Raw genomic sequence first — 27,507 nt, 5'->3', positions numbered from 1 at the left:
GAGGGCCTTGAATAACATGCTAAAGAAATAAGTGACCATTTAAGGCATTTAAACAATAAATTAAAGTTTATATTTTAAGAGAACTATCCAGGCAACCATGAGTTCAGAGAAATTAGTGACTTAGTGATAAAAACTCACTCTGTAAAGACAGGAGGACTTGGATTTGCATATTGACCATACCACATTCTAAATATATTTCTTGGTGCAAGTTCCTTGACCTCTAGAATCCTCAGTTTTCCCATCTGTCAAGTGGAGGTAACACTAGATGCCTAGCACATAAGGTTACGGTGAGGATTAACATGAGCTAAAGCATCTAAAGCCTAGATAGCCTAGAGCTTGTGATAAGCACCCATTAAGCATTAGCCATGATTACTTTATTGTTATTATGGATCTGAGAGAGAAATTAGGACCCAGACATAGAAGTTCAGGAGAGAGATGACAAAAGTCTGAAATGAGCACTAGTAGCTGTGGCAGAGAAGAGAAGTTTGAGAAGTATTTGGGGGTTAACGTTGGAGGATGAAGGAAACTGATCGCATGTGGAACTCTAAGGAAAAGAAAACTCAAGAGAAATTTCTAGATTTTCTTGCTTAGGTTACTGGGTAAACTGTTTGCTTCTGACACAGTTGTGATAGGAGGAAAAACTTATTTAAAGGAAAAATAATGAGTTTTTTTAGGGCAGTTTGAGATACCAATGAGGATCTAGGCTTATAGGCACCCATCAGACAGACTGTGAGTTGAAGTTCAAGCCTAACTGTGCCTGGCCATGAGATTATATTATGTGGAAAAAAGCTCTTAACTGTAAATTTAATTACACTTTCAGGCAAAAGGTTTCATTTTTTCCCCTAGTTTTATTGAAATATAATTGATATATAAGACTGTAAACTTTTGTTTGTTTATTCATGAGAGACACAGAGAGGGTGGAAGAGACACAGAGGGGCAAGCAGGCTCCCTGTAGGGATCCCGCTGCGGGACTGGATCCCAGGACCCCGGGATCACACCCTGAGCCAAAGGCAGATGCTCAACTACTGAGAACCCAGGTGTCCCACAACACTGTAAGTTTAAGCAGTGTAGCATTGTGACTTGACTTACATATACTGCAAAATAATTTCCACAGCCAGTTTGGTGAACATCCATCATCTCATAAAGAAAGAAAGAGAATTTGGTTTCTTTCTTGTGAAGAGAACACTTAGGATCTACCCTTTTGATGATTTTTAAATATAGCAATATAGCAGTGTTAGCCTTACTGATGATGTTGTACATTCCATCCCCACCTATGGATCTTATAACTGAAAGTTCGTATCTTTTGACCACCTTCCTCCAATTCCCCTGCTCCCACCTCCCGCCTCTGGTAACCTCAGATCTGATCTCTTTTTTTCTATGAGTTTGGTTATTGTTGTTGATATTGAATTCCACATGTAAGTGAGGTGATAGAGTATTTGTCTTTCTCTGATTTATGCCCCTTAGCATAATGCCCTCATGGTCCATCCATGTTGCCACAAATGGCAGGATTTCCTTATTTTTATGGCTAAATAATATTCTACTGCATATTATATATACATTATATATATTTTATATAAATATGTATATGTGTATATATATATATATATATATACCATGACTTCTTTATCCATTTGTCTAAGTGGACCTTAGCTTGTTTCCATGCCTTGACTATTGTGATTAATGCTGCAGTGAACATGGGGGTGTTAATATTTCTTTGGCAAAGTCTTTTCATTTCTTTCAGGTGTATTCCCATAAGTGAAACTGCTGAATCATAGGGTAGCTCTATTTTTAATTTTTTGAGGAACCTCCATTCTGTTTTCTGTAGTGGCCGCATTAATTCACAATCCCACCAACCGTGCATGAGAATTTCAAAGGATTGTATTTTTAGAGGTTAATAGACTCTAGTAAGCAAATATAAGTGGCTAAAAGTCCTTGTCTTGGTCAATGTTATTTAATTGCCCTTTCCCTGGAAGACAAGTCTGTTCTCACCTTGTCATCCCATCAAGGGTCTCCATTGGAAGGGGCTGAGCTGAGAGAAATGTCTGGAAGCAGAGAAGAACAAAAATGGCCAACCAGAGAGGAAAACAAAAACCTGGGGGGAAGGGGACAGGACTTTGCCTTCTCTAGCTAGGGACAGCAATGCAAGACTGGTCTAAACAAAGGTACTGCAGATCCCCAATTAAATGATGAGGATCGAGGATCACCAGGCAAGAAGGAAAGAAAGACATAGATTTGCTTGATAAGAACTGCAGAATTTCTACTGGAAGAATATAAGGTACCAACTCAGTTCTTTTAGGAATTCTCTCAACCCTTAATTCTCAGAACTCTGGGGCCAGTCTATCTCTCCCCTGCCATAAAGTCTTTCAGGCCAGAGAAGGTGAGCTGGGTGCTTGTCCCCGCTTGGACAGATGGAGGACTGCCCCCCAAGCAGCATAGTGGAAGTAGCTGGAGCCTCTACCCTTGCACTTAGCGCAGACAGGAGTGTTCCCAAACATGCTAGTTTAGGACAAGGGGTCCTAAAGTACTTAACTACTAGGTCATTAGTTCTTGAACGGATGAAAACCATAAACTATCTTACCATGAAAATTCACATTTACACACACTTTTCCATAAGACCTTGGGACTTGCATAAGCCTTTTAAAGACTATCCGTGGAAAGTCTAAAGATCTGAGGACCCAAAGCTAACACCATAGACATAGAAAGGGAGTAGAAGGGGGTGTAAAAATCAGCGGGTAACTGAGTCCTCATTCTCAAGAGTGGTGCAGGAACCAGGTCAAGACAAGGGTATACAAGGAATGCACAATTCCACCATGATGTTAGCTGGAATGATCGAGAGATTTGATAATGACTTGCTCAAAGTAGTTTGTGAAAAACCATTGTATTGCTCCATTTTGGTGGGATAGGTACTGAGGCTAAAAGGATCAAGCTGAGTGAAGAAGCAAGGAATTTGGGAATTTGGAAAGGAATTCTGACTTCTACCTGCTAAAAAAATTAAAATAAAAATAAATAAAACCCCTAAAACGACCAAATTTAAGTCTTCATGTAAAGTTTGCTTTGAAACAGGCATTTAAGAAACTTAGTTTTCACTTTCCTGGGTTTAGATTATCGTTCCAGGGCAGCCCACCCACTCTCTGCCTTTGTCTTTGATTTGTACATGTGGCTCAGTGTCCTTTCAGGGAACATTGTGTGCGTGAGGCTTGGGTCTGCTTCACTGTGGTGGGTGGGCAACAATCTGTGCAGGAGACCCAGTTGCTACTGCAAAAAGCGTAGGTGTCCCACTAGCATCAGACAGTTCTGTATTATGGAACAAATAGAAACATAGAGGATGGGGCTTTAGTCCCATCAGCCACTTCACCAATTCTTGCTTCAAATAGCTTGATTGATGTGCCCAGGTCCGGGCTCCTGCTCAGCACCTCCACTTACGTGCCTTCCATTAGCTTATTCTTTACCTGGTTCTCAGAGGACAGAAAAGCCATGGTCTCCGTCGTCCTTTCAAATTCCTCCCCTTGAGGATTTCCCATTTTTCCTCTCTGAGATGAAATTCAGCACTGAAAGATGTGGAGGGGGCCAGGGACTCGGAGATGAGGGGTTTTGGCCTCACTGTGATCCCAGCTCCCTAACTTCTCTTGGATCCCTCCCACTGGTGTCCCCTCCTCCTCAGCCCATGAGAAAATACAACTGTTCCTCCAAGTTCATGCACCAGACCGACTCTTCTCAGACATCAGTACAACTTAAGCCCCTTTCCACCCGCAAATTAACTCTGAGTTAGAGTGTGTTAATCCAAGATAGAAAGAGACATGTCTCTAGTAATTTAAATTTGAGAAGGAGATAGATGTTTTGATCTAAGACCATGAGGGACCCAATGAGTCAGAGAATTTGCCTAAATTCAGCAACTTGTAATCATCCACGTTGAACTCTGAATGGTGGTACATTTGGAAATACCATTCTGAACAATGGGAATGTTTTAAAATAAGCCTCAGCAAGGTCACTTCTTTTTATCTCATATGCCAAAATATGGTAGAAAGTAAACACCACTAGCTGCGCAATGAGTACTCAAAGCTTTGGGCTTGTTCACTAATGATGATAAACCACATTTCTAAATCCTTCCCAGGCGGGCACAAATGTGACATAGACCAAATCAACTCTAATGACCAAGAGAACATTCTGTGTAATAACCTTTTGATATTACATAGTAATTATAATTAACTTTAAAGGACCAGTGTGTGATACACAGTCCTCTAAAAAATCCTTGTAGTTGATTCCAAGTTAATGGTAAGATTGGATAAATGAATGCAATGAAGTGCAGCAACATTAGCAAAAATCACATTTCAAGTGCCCTGATCCTTAGGCCTCTTCTACCACAATGTGCAACGTTTTCCAATCTTTTTCAAGTGCTTGTTCTAATGACCCTGACACTTGACTATAGATAAAGCAACACATTTGTCCAATTAAACATCTTCTTTTAAATATTCCCCAGTGCGTTCCAGAGGAAAATGGTGTCCAAGATTAACACATAAATATTACTTCTCAATAAAATCCAGGCATGAGCCCTTAATTCTAATGAATCTAGTCTAGGGAGACTACCTTTTTTGTGCAGATGGGATATCATTTATCAAAATAGTGCTTTCTAGTTAAGAGGGAACCCCTTGGTGCCTGGACTAAAAAAGCATTTCAAATAATGCTTTCTCTTAAGCTGATAGAAACCATGAGTCCAGAGAGAGTAGGGATCCTAATGAATGGAACATTTCCAGAGCACTTAATTTTGAATCATATATTCCACCTGAGTATTTAGTATGAGATATTGATGTGGCCAAAGATTGTGTTCTGGAACCTCAGATAGGCATGAATAAAATATGAACATATTTATGACATGTAGCCTCAGCCCTTCCTCAGAAAAGGTCCTTTATAGATTTATGTCAGTCATCATTCTTTCAAGGAGCCTTTTATTTTTATTTATTTTATTTTATTTTTTACTTTTCCCATAGTTCTTCAGGGACTTGACAATGGGTTATGCACAAAGACAATGACTCTTGTTGGACAACTGTGATAATTAATATCAAAACGTGAAACAGAAGTACTGCAGCAAATGCCTCACTCATGTTGTTGGGGTATAGAGAAGGGGGCCCCGGTCTCCGACTTGATGGCATGCTGCTCAGAGGCCACCTCGTTCCAGTTACATGCATACTGTGGTGGGGGTGTCCCTACCTGGTAAACTATCGTAAATGCGTATGGATATTCAGAGCACACCGTTTAGATGAAGAACTCACTGACCCTGAAGAACATAGGCATTCTGAGTAATCTGTGGGATCTTGACAACTTTTGGCAATTTTTGAAAATCAAGGTCTGGGGGGGCTAATTTGTGCAGAATTCAGCATTTTGCTTCTCTTCCCTCCTTATGCTCATTTTTGGGGCCTGGTTTGCAAGGTATTGATGAAAACCATTAACTAATATAAATTGGAATAAAGCTGCTATGGTCTGAATATTTGTGTAACCCTAGAATGCATTATGTTGAAATCCTAACCCCCAGTGTATGAGGAGGGACCGCCATTGAGAAGGGAGTAGGTCCTGAGAGAACAGCCCTACTTACTGGTAGGCTTAGTGCCCTTATGATAGAGGCCCCAGAGAGCTAGCTCAACCCTTCTGTGTGAGCTTACAGAGAAATTGGTCATCTGCAGTCCAGAAGAGGACCCTCAGCAGAACCTGACTATGCCAGTACGCTAATCTTGAACTTCTAGCCTCCAGAACTACTAGCAAAAAAAATTCTGTTGTTCATAAGATGCTCGGTCTATGGTATTTTTGCCAGAGCAGCCCCAACAGACTGAGGCAACAACATAAAGAAGTCATTCAGAACAATGGCTTTTGACGAAGATTTGAGTTTTGGCTCCACCTCTTATAAACTGTGACCAGAGCTTGTCACAGGCTCTTAACTTCCCTGAGATTCAAGTTCCTTACCTATAAAATGGAGATAAAAGTAGTCTATCCCTCCGGCATTACTGAGATTAAATGAGGAAGATACATTAAAAGCACTTAGTACCATGCTCAGCTCAGAATATGTCCTCAATAACTATTAGCAATCCATCTTTAGGTTTACCAGCAATAGACTGTAAAGGATTTATTCTGTTTCTGAATCTTGGTTGATACGAAGTGTGCCCATCAAGTCTATAAAACTATAGGATGTTGACAGCAGGAGAAGCATTAGCTTTGAGGCTGGTAAGGCATGCGAAGTGGGGGGGAGGGATGGAAAACATGCCTGGAAAGGGTGACAAGATTATCACTATGCCCTTTGCTGCCAAACCCACCTGTGACATGTTTTTAATTTTTTTTCTGCTATCTTTATTGTTTATTTTCTGTCCCTCTTACTTGAATACCTTAATGCTGACCTCCTGCCTAAAAACGCTATTAAATCCTAAACAGTTTTTACCAGCTAATGTGGTGGGGGCTCATGAACACTGGCAACTCTATCATCAGGAAAATGCAGACTAAGTCTTTCAGCCCAAGAGGGGGTTGCGAGGGCAGAGGAAACTGGTTTATGATGTGAAGATACAGGATTTTGCATAGTAAGCCTTCATTTAAAAGTTATGTTCTCAATTGGCATTCATAGGGAGTCAATTACCAAAATCTATTTTTAACGCTTCTTCCTGGGAGCCTGGTGTATCTCTGAAGTCGTTCCGAAGACCCGGGCACTGTTCCTAACATGTGCAATTGCCATTCCACTTTGTGTTCTTTTAATTGAAAGGATTGAAAGGATTTTTTTTTTTGCTTATAATATTTCTAAAAGAGATAATTTGGATAAAAACCGAGACGTGGAAGTTGCTGGCATGATGGTGATATTTGTAGCCATGGAAACAAATAAAATCCCCAAGTTGAGGAGGAGGCATGAAATCTGGGTGCAGACCTTTGAGAAAAGCCTTCGTTCAGATGATGGATAGTGAAAAAGGAGACAATCCTAATAGTCTGAGAGGGAGAAGAACCAATGTATTTATTTGACACATAAAACAAGGGAGGGAGAAAAACCTGAACAGAGATTTTAGACGTCGATTCTTCTTCTCAAAGGATTTGATGGGAATTTCGATAAATAGCTGAAAATCATGGTCCGGTGAATAAACTAGCAAGAGCAAACTGGTGGGATGCACTATGTGTCATTTTAAGCACTCTGTATACAGTCACTCATTTCAATCTTGCACAACCCTGAGAAATAGATACTATTATTACTCCCTTATATTTGCTTATTTTCCAGATAAGCAAACAGAAGCACAGAGAAGTGAAGTAACTGCCCAAGATCACACAGCCAGGAACGGGTAGGTCCGAGGGTTCAGATCCAGAAAGTCCAGAAAGTCTGGCTCCAGGATTAGACAGGTCTGGGAAGATGTTGTCGGGGAGAAGGAATAGGTCTTAAAGAGGCCAGAGCAGCAGCCAGATGATGAGAAATGGGGAAGGACAGCAAATGATCTGTTGGCTACAAAATGTTCAGCCAACAACCTACCTTTTAGAACTCCCTTTCCTCTCTATTCTTCACAACCAGATGGGGTTTGGATTTCCCTGCTGAAATCCTATGAAAGATAGTCCCAGACCTTCCATAATGCTTCCACTCAAATCTCAAAAATGATGTTCCAAGGGGGAATGAAGGAGAACAGAGAGAAAGTCACCCAAGTCATTGTTGCATTGGCAGGGAGAGCAGGGTTGGGGATCCCCCCTGCAAAGCAGAGGTGAGGAAGAGTTAAATGGTGTAAGAATTGTGATGCATCTCCAGTTGAGGTGAGAGGACTTCATCAGGACTCATAAAGATCCTGCAATAGCCCAAATCTGCACTGCACAAAAACAGATACCTGGGTAAGTGAGAAACAGACTGCTCCCTGAGCTTCGAGCCAGGAGAGCCCGTACCGAAATGAGGCACATTTAAACCACAGTTGATTTCTCTTCAAAACATTCTGTCTCTAACCTTTTAAATGTCTAATTGGCTGCATTGTAAATCTACGGAATGGCCCATCTGTGCTCTATTCCCTCTCACAAACAAAAAACAAACTTAGCTCCTAGATTTGTGCTCCCTCGATAGCAGTGTGATTTAAGCAATGGATTTCTGGATTCCTGGGAGTGGCACTGCATCCACCGTGATGGGTTTTGTGCTTGGGTTTTCCCTGAACTTCTCCAGGCTTTGCTGACCTTATACAGTTTTACAAAACCTCTGGACCCTGGCCTCAAGTCTGGGCTCCTTAAATACGGTACACCATCTTACTTATGTCTGCTGACCCCTGCCCCAAAACAAAACAATCACATGTTTAGGCACATGGTTGCACCTAACTACTAATTATCTGGATAAACCAAAAGCAGCAGATATACTATGACTTGAAAATCCTTTATAATTAAGTAAATTCATGTCCATTTTGCAAATTTTTGCTGAGGGTCTACTGTATACCAAACTTTGGGTTTTATGATGAGATTTCAAAAAACTAATCTATTTTATTTGGGCCGTAAGGTCCCCCAAAGCTGGAGGGAGATAAGAGAATTTTATTTCCCACCATGATTTTCAGCTATTTTTTTGATTCATTGACACTTGGTGAGCACACATCTATTTATAAAAACTAGGCAAGCATCACAACAGTATCAGTGATGGCAACAGGGACCTGGTTTTTTGCTTTCAACAACTTGCCACACATGAGCCACAAAATTAACAAACCATAAACAGTAACTCACAGATCACTCTTCCTGTCTTTTCCTAACTGATGTGGTTTTGGGGGATTTGCAGTTGTCTCCAAAATACGAAACCATGCATATCAAAGAGGTATCCAAAGAGGGAATATACATTTACATTTAAAAATATTTTGGATCTCATTTGTATCTTTGCCCAAGTAGTCATAAAACTGCCTTCATACCAGTATTTTCATCAACTCACGCTGTACCCATAAATCTCTGATTTCATTTTCTATTATTTCTAACTAAAGGAAGAGTCAGATAAATGTGTGCATATTGAAACACCTGGTAGATCTTTAATAGCGCGCTGCTCTGTTGGATGGAGAATTGGAAATTCAGTCTTGTAGGGAGACTTAAATCTGTTTTAAAGCAATGTTAAGTGTAGTGGGAAGGCCCAGAATAGTTCCATGCAGCTTCAAAATGAGAAAAATAGCCAAGAGGACAATGAACTGGAGGTAGAATTATTTTCCATATATTTTGCAAATCCAGGCAACGCATTCTCCATTCAAGCCACAAAATGAATGAACAGCTAAGGGAGCGAGCCTGAGATGAAAGCTTAAATTGCTTTTACCTTGGGGCCACTGTCTTCTGCCTCCTGGGAAGCATTTCCATCTAAACTCTTCTTATTTTGGGAGAGTGGGGAGGAGAGGGAGCCAATTATCACAAAAGTAGACTACATCATTCATCTTATCACTAGAATGGAACCACTAACTTTAATGAAAACTTGGAATATTTTACTGTAAACAAATCCATTCTCTGAATAAAATAAATGACTCTTGTCTATTAGTCTGCTAATAAACCTCTATGTCCTTGGTGCTACTACAGAAAGTGGTCAGATCTCTAACGACCTAAAGGCACACAAAGAAAGGAAATAATGTCTGGGATACTTTCTCCAAAAAAAGAAAAGGAAAGAAGAAAGTCACCCTTTGAAAAAAAAAACCTTTAACTTACAAGGTGAATAAATTCTTCATGATATAAATGATAAAAATGGGAGGGCTTCAGAAAAGAATATGATTGAAACGCTGTTTAGAAAATCCACAAAGAAGAGCTAACTCTCATACGTAAAACAAATTCACTTAAGACCCTGTATATTTAGTATTTGGGCTGTGGTTCACTAGGAATTAACGAATCGATTGTTCTAGTCAAAAAGAAGTTTGATGGCCACAAAGGCTAAAGATAAAAACTGTTGAAATTATTAGCTTCAGTAGGTTTACCTCCAATAGACAGTGTAAAATGACCTCTAAGATTCTTCATAATGGCAGTGGTAGCAGAAATAATAATTCACTGCATCATTATATAAATTATGGTGAGTAGGCTGAAGAACAAACATAAGTGCATAGGGAAAAAGATGTATTGACATTAGTCTGCTGTTCTTTCTACAAAGAGCCACTCCAGGAGATTTGGCTAAAATTACCCACCTGTTCTAGCCAGCAGCCTATCAGGTATGAGCACAGATAATGGATAAAACAGTAAAAAAAAAAACACGTCTAATGTCTTCATGGTTAGTACAAGTATTTTGTTCAAATTAGTAAGTACCAGTGAAAATACTAAGTAAAAATGGAAATATTCTTTTTTTTTAAGACTTCATTTGAGAGAGTGAGAGAGAGAGAGTGCATGTACTCGAGTGGGGAGGGAAAAGGGAGATGGAAATGGAGAGAGGGAAGTACACCCCTGCTGAGTGGGGAGCCCAGAGCGGGGCTTGATCCCTGGACCCTGAGATCATAACCTGAGCCTAAGGCAGACGTTGAACCAACGGAGCCACACAGGCGCCCCCAAAATGGAATCATTCTTGATGTCTGTCCTTTGTGTATGTATATTTTACATCACTATTCCATTACTGTCTTCCTAAAAATATTATTACAAGTAGAAACACAGAATTCCAACTACAGAATGAAACTTCAGGTTTTCCACAAGTTTGAGAAAAAGCTCTTGCTTTAGAGCTGAATCGCCCCTAATGTGATTACTCTTTTGGCTGGTTTGTTGGTTAAATCAGAATGCATGGTTGATCCTGTGGTTTACCACATTGTCCAACATGAAATCAGCTTCAAGCATTGGCGCCCTGGCCAATTTGACCACATTGTGCAAGCATGCTTCCTCTGAGAAGTGTCCAGGAAAGGGGAGAGTGTGTGTGTTCACACAAATGTTCTATAAAACCGTGTACAGAGAGCACGGGGTCACCTCGGCCATGTGAGAAATAGCAAAGTCATAGAGCAAGTGTGAGCATGCTTTTGGAAGGTCTTTTAATCAGTCCAAGGGACTTTGTACAGAAAGTGAATACAACGAATTATTTGGAACAGCACTAGTGCCTTGGAAATTGCTAGCCTGTAATCATGAGCCAAAAAGCATTTGTATCATGTGCCTGAAATGCATGATCTATGCTGAGTGTTCCGCCAACATTTTCAGGGCTATAAGTCATTTTACAACCCAGCATGTGACTCAGAGCTGGAGAGCACTGGTGTTTTGTTGTGCTCAGCGCTACTTCCCGTTCCCCTCCCATTCCTCTTTGTCCCAACCCTTGTCTCCCTTTTAAGCTAAGCAGACAGAGCCTTGGTTTCAGAGGTAAATAAAGGGGCTTTGTGCATCCACTGGTGGTGCTGGGTTCTGTAAGTGAAGGCACAACCAATGATAGATCTGCATCCCTGAGATATCTGTGTTTGAGAGAAATGTGACTGAGGGGACTTGGCTAGTTTCACTCCTTGGAAGGAGTTAGACTGTGATGGAAAATCCACTGGACGGAGAATAAAAGTTCTAAGTTTTAGTCCCAGTCCTGAAACTACAGGCAATTTTTTTTGAGCATGAATGTTCACCACTGTGCGACTGACCCATGGTGAGTTGAGAATGAGCTTAGGATTGGACGTGATTTACTGATGATAAATTGAGCAGAAGCAGGCACCAGGGTCACTCTCCGGGCTGAGGGCACATGTTTTCACAAGTTAGAGGTATCTATTATGGTCACACAAGAGAAAATTAGCCAGCATTTTGTGGCGTTCAAATCCACAAACTTGGTTCCCTGTAACATGTTCCAATCAACTGAGATTTTGTGAGGTAAATTTTATTGAGTCCTTTTTGAGCTGTACCTTGAAGCTTTCTGAATTCACTAGAGTAAAATTAGAACACTCAAATCAGAATTTATTTGATAAAATTGGGATGGGTTAACTATGATACTGACTAGAAAAGTGTGGTTCTTCAGGTATCTGGAGATGCACAGCTTCGTAGAAGGATGTCAAGACCAGAAGAAAACAGATCAGGGTTTTAGAGGGGGCTCTGTTAAGAATCAACTGTGTAAACTAGGGGATGGCTATCCGCACCTTATTCCAAAGTTCTTTCTAGACCTGAAATTCCGTGTTTGTTTTTTTTTGTTTTTTAAGTAAGCTCTATGCTCAGCGTGGGGCTTGAACTCATGACCTCTCTATCAAGAGTTGCATGCTCTACCGACTGAGCCGGCCAGCCAACCTCAAATCCCACAGTTCTAATCAAAGGAGAAACCAAAGAAAAATTACTGAGATCATCTTTAAACACCAGTATGGTATTACATGCTCCCCATAAATATTCAAAAGCTATTTAATGCTAAAAGGTGATCCTTGACCAAGAGCAATTTTATTTCCTTACTCAGTTTATAACCTTAGTAATGCTTCTAACACCGAAATATTCAGCGAAGATCATGCGTCAACCCACTGCTTGAAATGACTAATGCTGCGAGTGCTCTCTGGTGCACCTCATCGTGTGTTTTGTTCAGGTGTTTCATTTTTCACAGTGTTACATTTTATTTATGTAAAGGGAATGTTAAAAATAGGAAACAGCAGCAAAATGAGCTACCTGACAGCCTAACAAAACGCCTGCCAAAGGAATTGTGACTTCCATTTGTAACTCGTAGGTTCAAACTACAAGTATTGAAATTACAGGCTTACTCTTTGATAGATCTGGAAGCCCAGCACAGGTGGGATCCCGTTCTGAAAAGCAGCAGGTGTTTTCCATTCGTCCTGAATCGAAGCCCCCGAAACATGAAAGGTATCAAAAGGAAAACATTGTGAAGAAACAGGGTGGGATTAATAATTGCTTCTCCGTTAATTGCAGAATAAGACCATTAGGTAAATTTTCTTCTTCGGATGTGAGACACCAGGCAAGAGGTGAAAAAAGCTGGAATGCTTTAAAACTAGTGACAACTCCTCTTCAATTAGGGACGACTGCTTGTCCCAGATCGTTGAGAGTAAGAGGCCAGGCATTTCAAAGCGACACAAGACTCCCGTTTTCTTGGACAGCAATAAAGGAAAGATCTAAATATCACTTGAAAAAGGAAAAGCGTTTGTTATAAGCTTAGTTACATCCTGGAAGTCCATGAAATTACCCAAAAGATACTTGGTTTGGGGATTTTTTTTCAGATTAACATAGCTGTTTGAGGTAAATGAAAGAGCATTTTTGAATACCGTATGTGTTTACCTTGAGACAACCAGATTAATACTGGCCTGGGGACCTAAAATCATTCATCCTTAGTGACTGTCCATTACTCTCCACAAAATAACATCCTGGACTCAGTGCATCCCACAGGATACTTAATTAGCTCCAAAGACAAAATTAGACAGTGCTGATGCCTCTGTTATGTCATCTTAAAGCTTGAGGGGCTGAATGGATCTGAAAGCCAGACTATTTCATCATCTTTAATGGGTGTTCTTTAAGGGAAGATTTAAAACTCTATCCGGCTTGAATTGGCAGCAGGGGAAAAGACCAGCATGAGATAAAAGCAAATGAGACCTGACCTCTCAAACAGCATTCGACTTGGGTCTTACAATCAATACCTTTCCAGCTTTCCCAAACTCTCCCTAGCCCGGCAGCCTGCCTCATGGGTGGGTCTAGACTCACAGAGAGACCAGATAGATGGCATGAGTGTCCGAGTCTCATGAGACCCTCGATTCTCTGCCAAGTATCTTCCCTGGTTTTTCTGGAATTCCTTGATAAAAGCAGTGACTCCTCACTAGAACTACCTACCTAGAACCACCCATCAGAAACACCCATGGTTCCCTTTAAAAACACAGGGATAGATGCCCCAGAGACACCCCACCCCTCAAATGAACAGACTTCATATGAGAAATTTCAAATGCCCTGAGGATTGGGGGTGACTGTGATTTATGGGCAGGGTTGAAAACACTGGCTGAAATGAAACCAAAATTGAAAAGCAGCCTTCTTGCAAACGTGATCTCCCTTGAGAGAACCAGTGGTCTCCCTCACACTGACCGAACAAGTCCAATCACGTTCTCCTATAATTCTAGAGTCAGTACAGTCTATAATTCTAGAGTCAGTACAGTCTGAGGGCTCATCTAGTCTATTGCTCCTGTCTGTATTCTTGGTGAGAGAATTAAGTCCAGAGAGAGAAAAAAGAAAATGCATTAACCAAAGTCACACAGGTTTAGTGGCAACAACCAAAGCCAGGAACTAGTTTTGGTTTTTTTGTTTTTGTTTTTTTCAGGTTCAGTAAACCTTCTGCCTTACCACCACCAGTACCACCATCTTTAATTTATTTATACAGCATCTCTCATGTATGTGATTAAATACGGTCCCCTCCTAATAAGCATTAATGAGGCTGGGAGGAGAGAATGGTACAAACTACCCAGAGCTGTGTTTGCAACAGAGAAAATGGTTAACAAATGTTTCCCTTGTGGAGGAGCTCCTTTTACCACCTGAGTACACATACCCCTCCCCTGGAGCATCACGGCAGAAGGCTTGACTAGCTGATGAGAATGTTGTGGTTGGAGGCAAAGAGAGTGGGTAAGGAAGGTGGGATGCAGTAGGAGCAAGAAATGCAGGAGTGGGGAAGTCTAAGCAAACTTTCCCGGGGCCAGCTCCATCCCTACTAATGGAATCAATAGACTCTTCTTACAAAAGAACAGATAATTGGCTCCCGAAGTCACTTGAAAGAACAGATGGGAGGTAGGAGTTGAGAACTCTATTCTGGGATTGCAGTAATCGCTGTAGATACTGTGGTTTTGGCCAAATCACCCAACTGGCTTGTGACTCTGTTCTCTCCATCTGCTAATGTGCTAAAATAATGGGCCGCACCATCTTCCGCACCTACTCGCCTCTCTGATATGCTTTGAGGAACAACATTACAAAGCTTCTTAGAGATTTTGGATTAATTTAAAACTATCCAAGGTATAAGGAACCCAGCTAATCACTGTTGTTAAGGAGAAATTAATTTTAACCTTTGGATTCAATGAGTTTCTGAGGTCCTTTCTAAATGTAAATATTATTTTCAAAAGGACAATTGATCTGAGACCTAGTCATGTGGATCAATATATTCTCCTGTGCATCATATCAATTAAGATAACTAGTTGAGGCTGAAATACCTTTGATATTTTGATCAAAACTAAAAGGCTGCAACAATATGAACCTTGCTTTTCTTCAGTTAAACAAGATCTATCAAAATGAATATGCTATGAGCCTGATTGAATGTGCCACAGCACCCAGCATTACTAATTAGAGCCATATCTTTATGATATTCATGGTTCAAAACTGTAAAAATATTCTTCCTACACAAGTAAAGATACATCTTCACATTCCGTCTCCCTCAATGCTTCCTTAAAATGGTGCCAAAGAAAATTTTTCATTCTAAATTTTAGAACATGTGTGAATGTGACTTTATTCTGTGAGTGGCTGGTAATATTTTTTTGGAGTTGACATTTTTTGACAGTTCATTTAAAGTTTTTATTGCTCCAAGTTGTTTTCAGTAATGTGAGATAACTTTAAAATCTTAAATTTATCTTAAGACCAACTTGCATGTTCTTCAAGATGGAACTTAGAAGTTTGAAGAAAGGACTTTTTCTTTTATTGAACTCTGTTTAATGTACAGGAAACTGTTCTTTCATGCCAATACATGTTTTTGTCTATATGCTGCCAGAAAAGCCAACAGTGGATTCAGAAAAGTCAATAAAAAATAGTGAAACTCACTATAGGTATAAGGAAAACAAGTTAACTGGCTCAGTGTCTCACTGTTAGACTAGTTATGGTGGTTGGGGTAGAGTAAATTGGGAGAATTCTGGGTTGAGAAATCAAAGAGATACAGTTGGACAGTAGAGCCAACAAACATAGTTTTGCAAGTTAGTATTGGTCCAAATAAAGACAGAAGAAGCAAAATGATCAGAGGCGCCTTCGAGCTATATTACTTTCTGTCTCTCAGGAATGGGAGAGTAGAGATAAGAGTGAGGAGTTTGGACATTCTTCTGGATGCCCTCTGTGTTTTACTATGATCCAACTATGATGTGAGTTGGACGGGAGAGTTGGAAATACCCTGTAATGGAGCCAAGTGAAGAATATTACTCTATACCCCCTGAATTACTTTGTATGGGAGGAAGACACTGCTGGCCTCATGCAGGCATGGCCAGAAGAAGGCAGTTGGAAGCCTGTGCACCCCACTCTGCTGCATAGAGTTACTAGTAGAAAATCTACTATCTACTATCTACTATCTACTATCTACTATCTGTAACATATAGTCCTTCTAGGGGGATGATCCTGAAGTCAGACATGGAGGCCCAAGCACATTTACTCATCCTAACTTTCTTTACTGAGTTACTTTAAGGAAACTTTGCATGCATCTGCATTATCTCACTTGACTTTTCCTCTTTGACTTGTAAGGATGCCACCTCCAATGAATTTACCTTGACAAGACACCTGAAAAAGTGACACCAGTGTTGTACTAGTAATGCCTTCTAGAACTCCAATGTCACAAATGCTTGGAATGAAGACACAGTTGTAATGAGCCATATTTATAACAAAACATAACTGGGATCACTTCAAATTATTGCCCCTAAAAAAAAAAGTCCAACATGATTGCAAAGCCCTTTCCCTAAAACGACCCTGAAAATCAGTGTCATCTCTGTCCATGTCCGATTTTATTTCCTACGTAAGTTAGAGATTAATGATAATGAGGCCAGAGATGCATGAGGCCCTGTAATTTTATAAACACTCAAGTACACACATAGGCATATACACATATCCGTATCTCTCTAACCCCCTCTGTACACACACACACACACACATAAATATATATGTATATAACATTTAATATGTCTATATAATACCCTTTTATATTTCTCTTTTATGACTAACCAATTTTCTAGTAAAGGCAAGCTATTTGTCAGAAGGCAGACCAGGCACGAATTTAGCATAGCCCATCATGATTGGGCAGAGGGAGGAAGCAGGGATTCTGTATTCATTCATAGCGTTATCTAACCATTAAACATGACTCCACAGAGTCTATTATTTCAGTTCTTAATTCGAGGAAAAGAGAAAAAGAAACACTATCTACTTCTTACAGTATTGTGTAGCAGAAACAATCAGTTGGAAAAGTAAAACTCTCTCGTCATGACTAGTTATTTCAATATTAGGTCCCACCCATAAAAACATGGCAGTGGCTTTTATCCAAAGTATAGCCAGCGGTGTTTCCATAAAAGAAACAACAGCAAAGAGGCCCCATTATATGTACTGTATATGATTCCAACTATATGACATTCTGGAAAAGACAAAACTATGGAGATAGTTTAAAAAAAAAAAAAAAGTCAGTGGTTTCCAGGGGATGGATAACTAGGTGTAGCTTGGAGAATCTGGGAAACAGTGAAACTACTCTGTGTCATACCATAAAGTTCAATCCATGTTGTTATACATTTGTCCAAACCCATAGAGTGTACAACACCAAGAGTGAACCTTAATGTAAACCATAGGCTTTAGTTGATAATGATGTGCCATTGCAGATTCATCAAGGGTAACAAGCATCCCACTCTGATAGGGGATGTTGATGATGGAGGAACCTGGTAGGCGGCAGAGGGCAGAGCAGCAGGGGTATTTGGGAAACATCTATACCTTCTGCTAAATTTGGCTATGAACCTAAAACTTCTCTGAAAAATACAGCCTTTTTTTAAAGTCCTCATTGGCAATTTTTTTTTTTAAATACTCGTCTGCTTTAAGGGTAAATCAAATGCAGTCATATATCTCATCTTCCACTTGTTGGTTGCTTTGTCCAGGAAATAATGAAATGGTGAGCTTTTCTATAGATTGTGTGAAGAGAAGGAAGCACAAGTAATAGGGGGAAACACACACACATAAACAAATAGGAGTTTTAATCTCAGATCTGTAGCTAATTAGCCGTGTGACCTTAAGCATCCTATCACCAAACAATTATCAAGAATTTTATGTGCCAAGAATCCTGCTAGATGCAAGGACATACAAGCCAGAGAAGAAAGGGCAAACAAATCATTCTGAATAAGAGACGTATCTCTGATAGAAGCAAGTAACTTTCCTTTTTTTGGACAGACGGACAACATGTGCAAAGTTATAAAGGTTCTGCAACAGAAGATCCTTACTAGGATGATAGAAGGAAGTTGAGCCATGGCCAGCAAACCTCTTAATTCCTCCAGAACTCAGTTACAACAACTTAAAAGTAATCGATTTGCACTGGATGCCCTCCTTCGGCTAACCCTTTGATACCCTTTGTTATTATCATTTGGGGCTACCACATCTGACCAATTCACGTGTACTTCCAGAGCCAGATTCTTGAATTGTGTCCCCGTGCCTTAGCAAAGATGACTGGCCACTTCAGCCTGATAAAAATCCATCTTTTCTACAAATAGTAAAGACATGTTGATGTTGGAGTTGCAAGGAGAGAGTCCCAGCTGGACATCTCAATCAACAGTCAGATGAGTGAAATTGTTTTAACTATCCAGTTAACATGAAGTGACAGATTTAGAGGAAAGTAAAAATAAAATTAACATAGGGGCGCTTGGATAGTTCAGTTAGTTAAGCGTCTGACTCTTGGTTTTGGCTCAGGTTGTGATCTCAGGGTGGTGAGATCAAGCCCCACCTAGGCCTCTGTGCTCAGCACAGAGCCTGCTTGAGATTCTCTCTTCCTCTTCCTCTACCCCTCCCCAATCTCTCTCTCTAAAGTAAATAAATGGATCAAAAAAAGTAACATAAAAAAAAGGGTAAAGCAATGTATAATGAAGCGTACAGCAAACACTCATTCAAGGTATCAGTGTTGGCAGTCAAACTTTCTTAGCTTATAAACTTTAAATTCTTAGTTCAGTAACTTTTAAAAGCAGATTTTTTTTTGTATTGTCCAGAAATCATGAAATAAATGTCAAGTGGAATTACAAAGGGCATTCTCTTTCTTAGCACTGGAAATGAGGGTGGGCTGTGTGAGGGAGAGGAATATTACCGCTGCTTGACAACATTATGCTCAGAAAATATCAAAAAGCAAAGAGAGTTTAAAATGGGTATTTACATATAATATCCATGCATATTTACATTTAATATCATATTGGATTTAATTTTATTACTTTCTGGAAGGCAATTGGGAGAAAAATAAACACAGTGGAAAGTTATCTCATTGGCATGCAGAATCAATATGATAGTCACATGGCTGATATAAACTCATAAGGAAATGCTTCTGACATTTTATCAGAGCTTCTTAATTTAGTATTTACAATGTCTGTGTGAAATGATATAGTAGTTTTATTGTTTAATTATGGAGATAACAGAATGTAGCAGATTCCTGACTTTTCCCCCTTAATTACTATTAGGAAGTATATAAGTTAGGCTCTTGTTAGATTTGCTATTGCTCTGATTTCAAATAATTTTTAATCCTCCCTGAAAATGCTTTAAAAAAAAAAGAACACTTTTCCTCTCCAATATGTGGACTTTTATTATGAGCAATAATGTAACACAAGGGTATGATTATGGCGAGATAATCACAGTGCAAAATAGAAATGATGCTTTGGAGTACTATAACCTGCCCAAAATGGTTATTCATCTTGCTGATGTCCCTTAGATTTATTGCTCCTTCCTGCATAAGGTGATCAGCTCTTTTAGAAATGAGGACTGCATTTTTTTTTATTGCACTCAATGTGTATAATTTTTAAATGTCATTATTTGTGCTAGCAAATGTGTAATGGAGAGTAAGTCAGAATGAGGGAATAAACAAATGCCTTGGCCCTGTCCCCAACTAATATAGAATTCATGACCATGGGCTGTACCCATAGTAATGTTTGTAGAAGGGAGACTGAGCTTGTGTTTCTAGAATAATTTGGATTTCAGAATCTGGGCTAACTGATCTCTAGGGTTGAATAGGTTGACCAGATGTCTCCTTTCTCCCCCATTGCCCCTTTAGTAATTTTAATAGTTCTTATTATGCCCTTGGATTTAACACCTGTTAGATGTCTGTTAGCATTTCTACTCTACTGGAGCAGTAGAAGAATGACCACCTCCCATCCATTTCCCTCCAAATAAGTGATGTTCCCCATCCCTGGGGCACAGGCCTCCACCATGAAGCCAATGTGAAATATGTCTCTCCGTCAGCAGCAAATTTCATAAGGCAGTCTCCGCAGAAGTTGTTTTCCTGATTGTAAAGGCAGATTTATCTTATGGCAAATGGCCCCATTTAAACAAAAGAAAACAAAAGTTATAAAATCCCACTGTCTCCAAAACTGATTGTGAGTGATTAACATTCCCCACAACTTCACAGAGGCTGCCACAAGGAACTCCGCAAGGGAGAATTGATTGAGACACTTATTCAAGAATAAAAATGAGCAGGGTGCCAGGCCTGTTGGCAGGGAGAGATAGGAGTCCAGCCTTATCTTCATGTTGGTGCCTTTGCCAGTTGCTATCACAGATTAAGAAGAAGCCAGCCACCTGGGTTTATAAGCCACCGATTGGAAGTTGGATAGTGAATTCAGGATTTTTTTGCTCTGCCAGTATTGGCCAGGGCCCAGACAAAGGTGAGTTGGTAAATGAAAAATCCACTGTGTAGGAAACAGACATATAAGCGAACCACAAGGCTTATGCAGCCAGACAGAGCCTTTCCTATAGAATGGTGGGAAGTGATCATGTGTGGAGAAGTGCTGGATGGGGAATCTCTGAAGAGCTATAGGCTCAACTAAACAATATTCAATTTGTCCAGCCTGGCTCCTATCTCCCAGCTCAGGAGCCATCTTCCCATTAGTAAGTGAGGTTTACTAGGTCTGAGTCATGCTATGTGATTGTGTGACTTATTCACTGTTCTCTGTTGAAATTTATAAAAGTGGAGATAAAAAATATTTCATGCAATTGTTGGGAAGATTTATATCAAAGTACAGTCCATACAGTCCATCCTCATTATTCATTGATTCCAAATATGTCAATTGGCCTGCTTACTAAAATTTATTTGTTTAACACCCAAATCAATACCTGCAGCACTTTTGCAACCATGTGTGGGCATGCAAAAAAGCAGCAAAAAATGCTTGAGTCACTAGATGTGCATGTTCCCAGCTGAGGTCCGACAAGTCCTGCTTGCTTTAGCTCCCATGCTGTAAACATTGTTTATTTTGTGCCATAGTTTTCACATTTTTGTGCTTTTCGTTGATGATTTCACTGTTTATCATGCCCCCCAAGCACAGTGCTAAAGTGCCATCTAGGGTTCCAGGGCAAGAAGGCTGTCCTATTGCTTATGGAGAAAGTACATTGCGCTAGATCAGCTTCGTTCAGACGTAAGCTGTGGTGCTGTTGTCCCTGAGTTCAATGTCAATGAGTCAACAGTATATATTAAATGAAGTGTCTTTATTTTTTTTATAAATTTATTTTTTATTGGTGTTCAATTTGCCAACATATAGAATAACACCCAGTGCTCATCCCATCAAGTGCCCCCCTCAGTGCCCGTTACCCCGTCACCCCCACCCCCGGCCCACCTCCCCTTCCACCACCCCTAGTTCATTTCCCAGAGTTAGGAGTCTCCCATGTTCTGTCTCCCTTTCTGATATTTCCCACTCATTTTTTCTCCTTTCCCCTTTATTCCCTTTCACTATTTTTTATATTCCCCAAATGAATTAAACCATATAATGTTTGTCCTTCCCCGATTGACTTATTTCACTTAGCATAATACCCTCCAGTTCCATCCACATCGAGGCAAATGGTGGGTATTTGTTGTTTCTAATGGCTGAGGAATATTCCATTGTATCCATAGAAGACATCTTCTTTATCCATTTATCTTTCGATGGACACCGAGGCTCCTTCCACAGTTTGGCTATTGTGGACATATGAAGTGTCTTTAAATAGAAATGCTGGTGTCTTTACACTTGAAACACATAAAACAAAGCTGTATATTAGTTGGTTGGTGAAATGTTATGACCAGAATCTCAGAGAAACCTAACCTTATATTTCCCCATAGGAGCTAATTCACTAATTTAGTGTTTGCAAGGATTTTATAGAACACAACTACCACAAATAAGCATCAGCTATATTTTGGAAAGTAAAAAAGTACTATATAGACTCAAAACATTTTTTCCCATTATCTAAAAGTTCTTCTACAAAGCAAATTCAGAACCTATTGCTCAGAGGAAATGGGAGGATTCTATTGCCTTCTGTCTTAGCAATGACTTTGCCATTAAATAGATATTGGTCTTTAGTAAGCCTCTCTATCTTTCCAGGCACACCTTGGTTTATAAAATAAAGGGGTTACATGAAGGTTGCTTCCAGATGTCAGGTTCTACAGAAAGGCTTAATAAACATTTGCTGAATGAATAAATGGGATTCTATAGTGATCCTAACTTGAGAAATTATGCTATAATGGTCGGGTCATGAAGCAGCCAAGCTCCCTTCAGGCAGAACGAGGCTATCTACCTCGTGCCCTCCGGGAGAACAAGACCAATAATATCACTTCCTCCTCTCTAACATTCTCTTTTAAATTGGAAAAACCCTAGATTGACCAACATCAATTCACATGCATCAGATAGTTTCTCACATGTCCTGGAGCTCTATCTCCTAAAAGAATGAGAGTTTTGGCGGTGATAGTTTGGAATAGTAACTTTGGGAGTTTGGGTTTACAAAATGGGGATGAGGGAAAGTCAGGATTGCACAGAATGCCAAAATAATAGCTAACATGTATTGATCGCTTGCTCTGTGCTGGGCACTCTTTTAAGTGAGAGCTCATGGTATACCCTCAATAGCACTATGAGGGGCAGACTGTTGTCAAGCCCATTTTAAGGTGAGGCACAAGAGGTTAAGTAACTTGCTAAAGGTTGCACAGCTATTCAGTGGCTAAACCGGGTTTTGAACTTGGGTCTTCTGATTATAGATTCTTGGCTTTAGCAGCTAACTACAGCAGCCCCCCCAAATATCCTCTTAGGAAAGATGAAAATCCATAAACTCATAAGTGTTTTGGGCTCAGAGAAGAGGAAAAGTAGGTCTAGAAGAGGAAAGAAAATACAAGAAGGGAAATCAGAGAGAGAACCAAAGCACAATGCAACACTGTCTCAGGACTAAGTCACTGTAAGCCAAAGTGTAGTAGCATTGCCAAAAAGGGCACACATCTAATTTGCATTAATATTCCAATTCTATACCCCTCTCCCCTTCTTTTCTAATTGGCACTAAACCCCTTTGCTAGAATCAGGCAGCACAAGGCTCAGAAAGGACCCCCGACATGACTCTCAACTACTTCCTTTCCCTGATGTCTTCCATAAAGCAAAATAATCTGGAAGTCACCAATTCACTGCCTAATACTTCAGATTTTCACCAGTTCTCTCAACCTTCACACTTTCATTTAGCCCACCACCACTTCCTATTTGGATTACCAAGCCCACTCTGGTTTCTAGGCTTGTGTCTTTCCAACCCATTTTTTATAATCCATCTTGAAGGTTCTTTTCAAAATGTACATCTGATACATAAAACCATTTCATGGCTCCCTGTGTCCTTAGGAGTAATTCCATTTCAAGTTGCATGATGATCTGGGTCTCTCTAGCCAGTCTCTTCTGCAACGCTTTTACTGTGGCTCAATGTTCCATGTTTTCCTTTGAAAGGAGCATATTCCTTTTAAGCTCAGGGCCTTTGCACTCTCTGGACCCTTGGCCTTCTGGGTTAGTATAAAATTTGTCTCATAAAATCTCATGCATCTTTTGCATATCAAGTGATCTGTTGCATCACCCAGGAAGCCACCCCCCCCCCCCATATGATGGGATTCGAACACTCTATGATGCAAGTGCAAAGCACTCTAACCAGTCCCCATTGGGAATGTCGGGGTGCACTCTACTGGCTTTTCACCCCATCAAACTGCAGGTTCCCTGAGGACAGGAACTGCCCCTAGTCTGTCACAGTATTTCCAAGGCCAATCACAGGGCTTGACATATAGTAAGCAGAATTTCAATTAATATTTTCTAAAGTGCTCTGCCAAGCTGTTGAAAAAGCACTTGGACTTTGAGACTCAGTTTCAAAAGTGTAGAAATAATACCTAAAAACCTAATAAAACAGCTTGCACACTGGTGGTCTTTGGGCTCACCTGAGGCCATAGGTATGTTTTGTCGATGAACACACCACCGTTTCTAAAGATTGATGTGAATTCTTCAGGCATCGCATGCCTTTCCAATTCAGCTCTTATTTTCACACTCCCTGTGGTCTCACCTACCTAGTCACTGCCTGATCCTGAAGGCATTAGTGTTTTTGACAACTGATTTACAGGATTGTTGAGATGATAGGATTGAATGAGGCAGAGAACACTGTGATCTAATCTAACTAATCACTTAGGGTCAGACTCCCTTCAATGGGAGGATTGTCTCTGCTTATAAAAACATCTTCATAAGAATTTACAGAAGTAGAGACCCCAGGGGCTTAGGTACCATCTGATGTCAAGGTTCTGGAGAAAAGAATAGAATCACTCTACTTGGGAAGAAAAGGTCATTTGGGATTATTGGTGATGACAGAGATGGAGAACAGGATTGACAAAGAGGTGAACAGAGAAGGGAGAAATAACCCGCAAGATATCTAAAGGAATACTCTAGGGCAAGATTGACAATTTGTGACCTACAGGCCAAATTCAGCCTGCCCCCTGTTTTTTGAATAAAGTTGTATTGAATAGAGTCAGGACTCATTTGTTTACATACCGTCTGCGGCAGTTTTCACATGATCAGGGCAGAGTTGAGTAGTTGTGACGGAGACCATATGGCCCACGAAGCCTAAAGTAGTTACCCTCCCATCCTGCACAGAAGAGGTTTGCTGATCCCTAATCTAGGGAAATAACCAATGGGCAAACCTTTCATTTAATAGAGTGGCAAAACAGAACTTTTTAGATAAAAAAGGTCTAATATGCAGTTAAATGTATAGTGTAAGCGTCCTCAGCCCCCTTGATTCTTTGGGAAGAGTTAGTCTCTTGGTGAAGGTTTTTATGAAAGGACTTCTACTGACAAGTTTGAAGAGAAGTTGGGTTTCGCATCTGGAACAAACATGCATATTCTTATAAACAGAGAAAAATTGAGGCAGCTGTGAGAGCTGGCATTCCTGCTCAGAACAAACAAAAATCCCCGAGAAGGATTTCCTGATCAGGAACTGAGCAAGCTATCGACGGTTGGGCGCTGAATCCAAATTTAGCCCCCTATGTAAAAAAAGAAGGGCAATTGACATGGGTTGCATACATGAGTCCCCTGTCACAGGATCTGGTACATAGAACATTCAAGAAACAGCAAGAAATATCAGCAGTAGGAGGAGGAGGAGCACTAGTGGTAATTATTATTATTTAGCCCATTTTCACTCTTGGGTAGTTGAGAAAATTGAAGAGCCAAAACAAGACACAGCTCCCTCAAGAATTTAAAGAAACTCACAGTAAAATATATAACAAACATATTTATGAGAGATATTAAAATTACATCAAGAAATAAGGGCTTGAATATACTTGCCATGAGAGATCATAGAAATGATTTTACTCTAAGTTTCCTTCTATCGGGTATAATAAGAAGTAAAGTGAATTATAATAAATCTCTCTCTTTAGGAAAAGAGAGAAAGCTGTGTCTTTATTAGAAAAAAATTTCCTCGGCTTCGAATCCTAAAAGGAGTTTCTCATGTAGGACCTTGAGGGTACTCGGAGTGGCAAAATGAAAAGCAAAGTGGTTCACAGGCTGGCTGCACACTGTAGGCCGTGTGGAAGTTTGTAGATGTTCTCATTCTGAAGCCTCATACCCCCCTTGATGGTCTCTAGGGCTGAGGCCCTCACATCCCCGTCAAATCACCAGAGGGGATTCGGAGGCACAGCCAGGATTAACCACCACCAGGACAGGGCACTCTCTGATTGAGATCGTTTAGAAGCAGAGTTCCAATGAATCCATTATCGGTTTTGAGACCTACTTTTAACGTAACTCTGTGAAGGATAAGCATCTTCAAAGGACAGACTGGTTCTTGAAAAATGCCAAGGTTAAGGCTATGGATTGGGAAAAGAATTGAAGTTTTCAGGGTTGAGATAAAGGTTAGTAAGTAAGAAGGCGAAGGAGTGGACTGCAGGCAGGATGTGTGTTGGTGTTGGTGTACCTGGATTCGAAGTAGGTGGCTGGAGCCCTCTTTACAGCTGTAAGCAGCCTTGCTTTAAACAATACAACAATTTGATGAAATGCTTTTGCTCACATGGGAGACACACAGCCTGTGGAATCCGTTCCTGTGAATAATAGCTTTGCTGTCTCTATCTGCCAGAATTTGAAACCTCTCTGCAGAGGGAATCTAGAGGAGGGCTCCTCTTTATTCTCCAGAGGGCAGCAAATGTGGGTAATCTGTGTCATAAACATGCGTCAGAAAAGAGCTGCATATTTTACTGAAAGTAAAAGGGCAGTTTGCAAGTTGATTGCAGAGTAATCATTTAATTTACTCTGAGTTATCTCTACTACTGTATTCTGATTCTGCAAGAGATGCTAATCTTAGCAGTGGGAAATTATGTCATGCTGGCAGTGTTTTATGGCACCAGGCCTCTTTCCCTTAGGCAGCGTTAGCTATCACTTCATTTTCCCTGGCCGCCGATCCAACCCAAAGCCAGTGCAACAGGAAACTCCTTGGAAGCAGCGTGCCAGAACCAGCGGCTTCTGGACCTCGGAGGAAGCATACCTGAGCCTGAGCATTAAGAAGCAGGATGAGCCAAGACAAATCAGCGATGATGAAGGGGGAAGACGGACGGATATAATAATGAGGATGGGTGTAAAAAGGGCTCATATTTATTGAGGACATATAAGGTGCAAGACGCTGGACCAAGTGCCTTATGTGAGTTTATCTCATCGGATACTTAACACAATTCTACAAGATGGGATGGATTGTAGCCGATTTCCTGATCAGAGAGTTGAGATGCATAGAAGTGTCAGCCAATGGGTCAAATTGGCAAGCGTGGCCCAGAACCCAGGGAGTGTGACTGTGGAGCGACGTGCTTCACCCCACATCCAAAAAGGGGGAGTACCCATCTGATAAGACTGATGAAAACTCGACTCAGCAAGTAGTTCTGGGTGTCCCAGTCAGTGTTTTATTTTGCTCCCCCCCCCCTTCTTTTTTTACTCATCCCTGTGACTTGGAATGAGAAAGAACAGTATACAGGAGGCAGTGTGCCCTCGGAAGAATATTCCTAGCAACAGATAGCTTTCTCCATGGCCTTTGCTTCATTTCTGTCATCCCCGCTGCTTTAGTGACAGTTAACATGGCTCATAGCGGAGCTTGTGTACACGGATTTCTGCGATCCAAACTGGAAATCTGCTCCCTGTCAATTCTCAAGCCATTAGGCCACTTAGCACCTTTAACCTCTCACCTTTGCTCCCAGCACCTATGAACCATAGGGAGTCACAGCACACAGGTAATAACTCCATCACGCAGTGCATTATTCTAGTCTCTTAGAAGATCTGGTCTGCATCTATATAATCAAAACGATTTTTGTTTCAGTACAATCAATTAGTAAATCTAGCTACCTTAATCAATTCGCATCACATTCAGCTAATTTGGTCAATCGATACATAATGGCTTGTAAAAATGACCCAAATTAATGCTGCTCCATGTTTTCAGCGTATAAACCTAGTCCTGGCG

At 40.5% G+C, this 27,507-nt stretch overlaps 1 protein-coding gene across 4 annotated transcripts in view; it reads left to right on the top strand.

Moving 5' to 3' along the window:
* CELF2 (CUGBP Elav-like family member 2) overlaps positions 1–27,507 on the top strand; it is a 955,758-nt gene that overhangs the window by 264,926 nt on the left and 663,325 nt on the right. For 2 of the 4 annotated variants that reach the window (XM_072749564.1, XM_072749563.1), the window contains one exon: positions 7,238–7,298. The exons of the other annotated variants lie outside the window; for them this stretch is intronic. The gene's annotated coding sequence lies outside the window, so the exon portion shown is untranslated. The remainder of the gene's footprint in view (positions 1–7,237; positions 7,299–27,507) is intronic. 4 annotated transcript variants of the gene reach the window in all.

Source organism: Vulpes vulpes, chromosome 2 (assembly GCF_048418805.1).
Source record: "Vulpes vulpes isolate BD-2025 chromosome 2, VulVul3, whole genome shotgun sequence".
NCBI lineage: Eukaryota > Metazoa > Chordata > Mammalia > Carnivora > Canidae > Vulpes > Vulpes vulpes.
The sequence above is the reverse complement of the archived record's forward strand: the minus strand, read 5'-3'. Positions and strand labels throughout refer to the sequence as shown.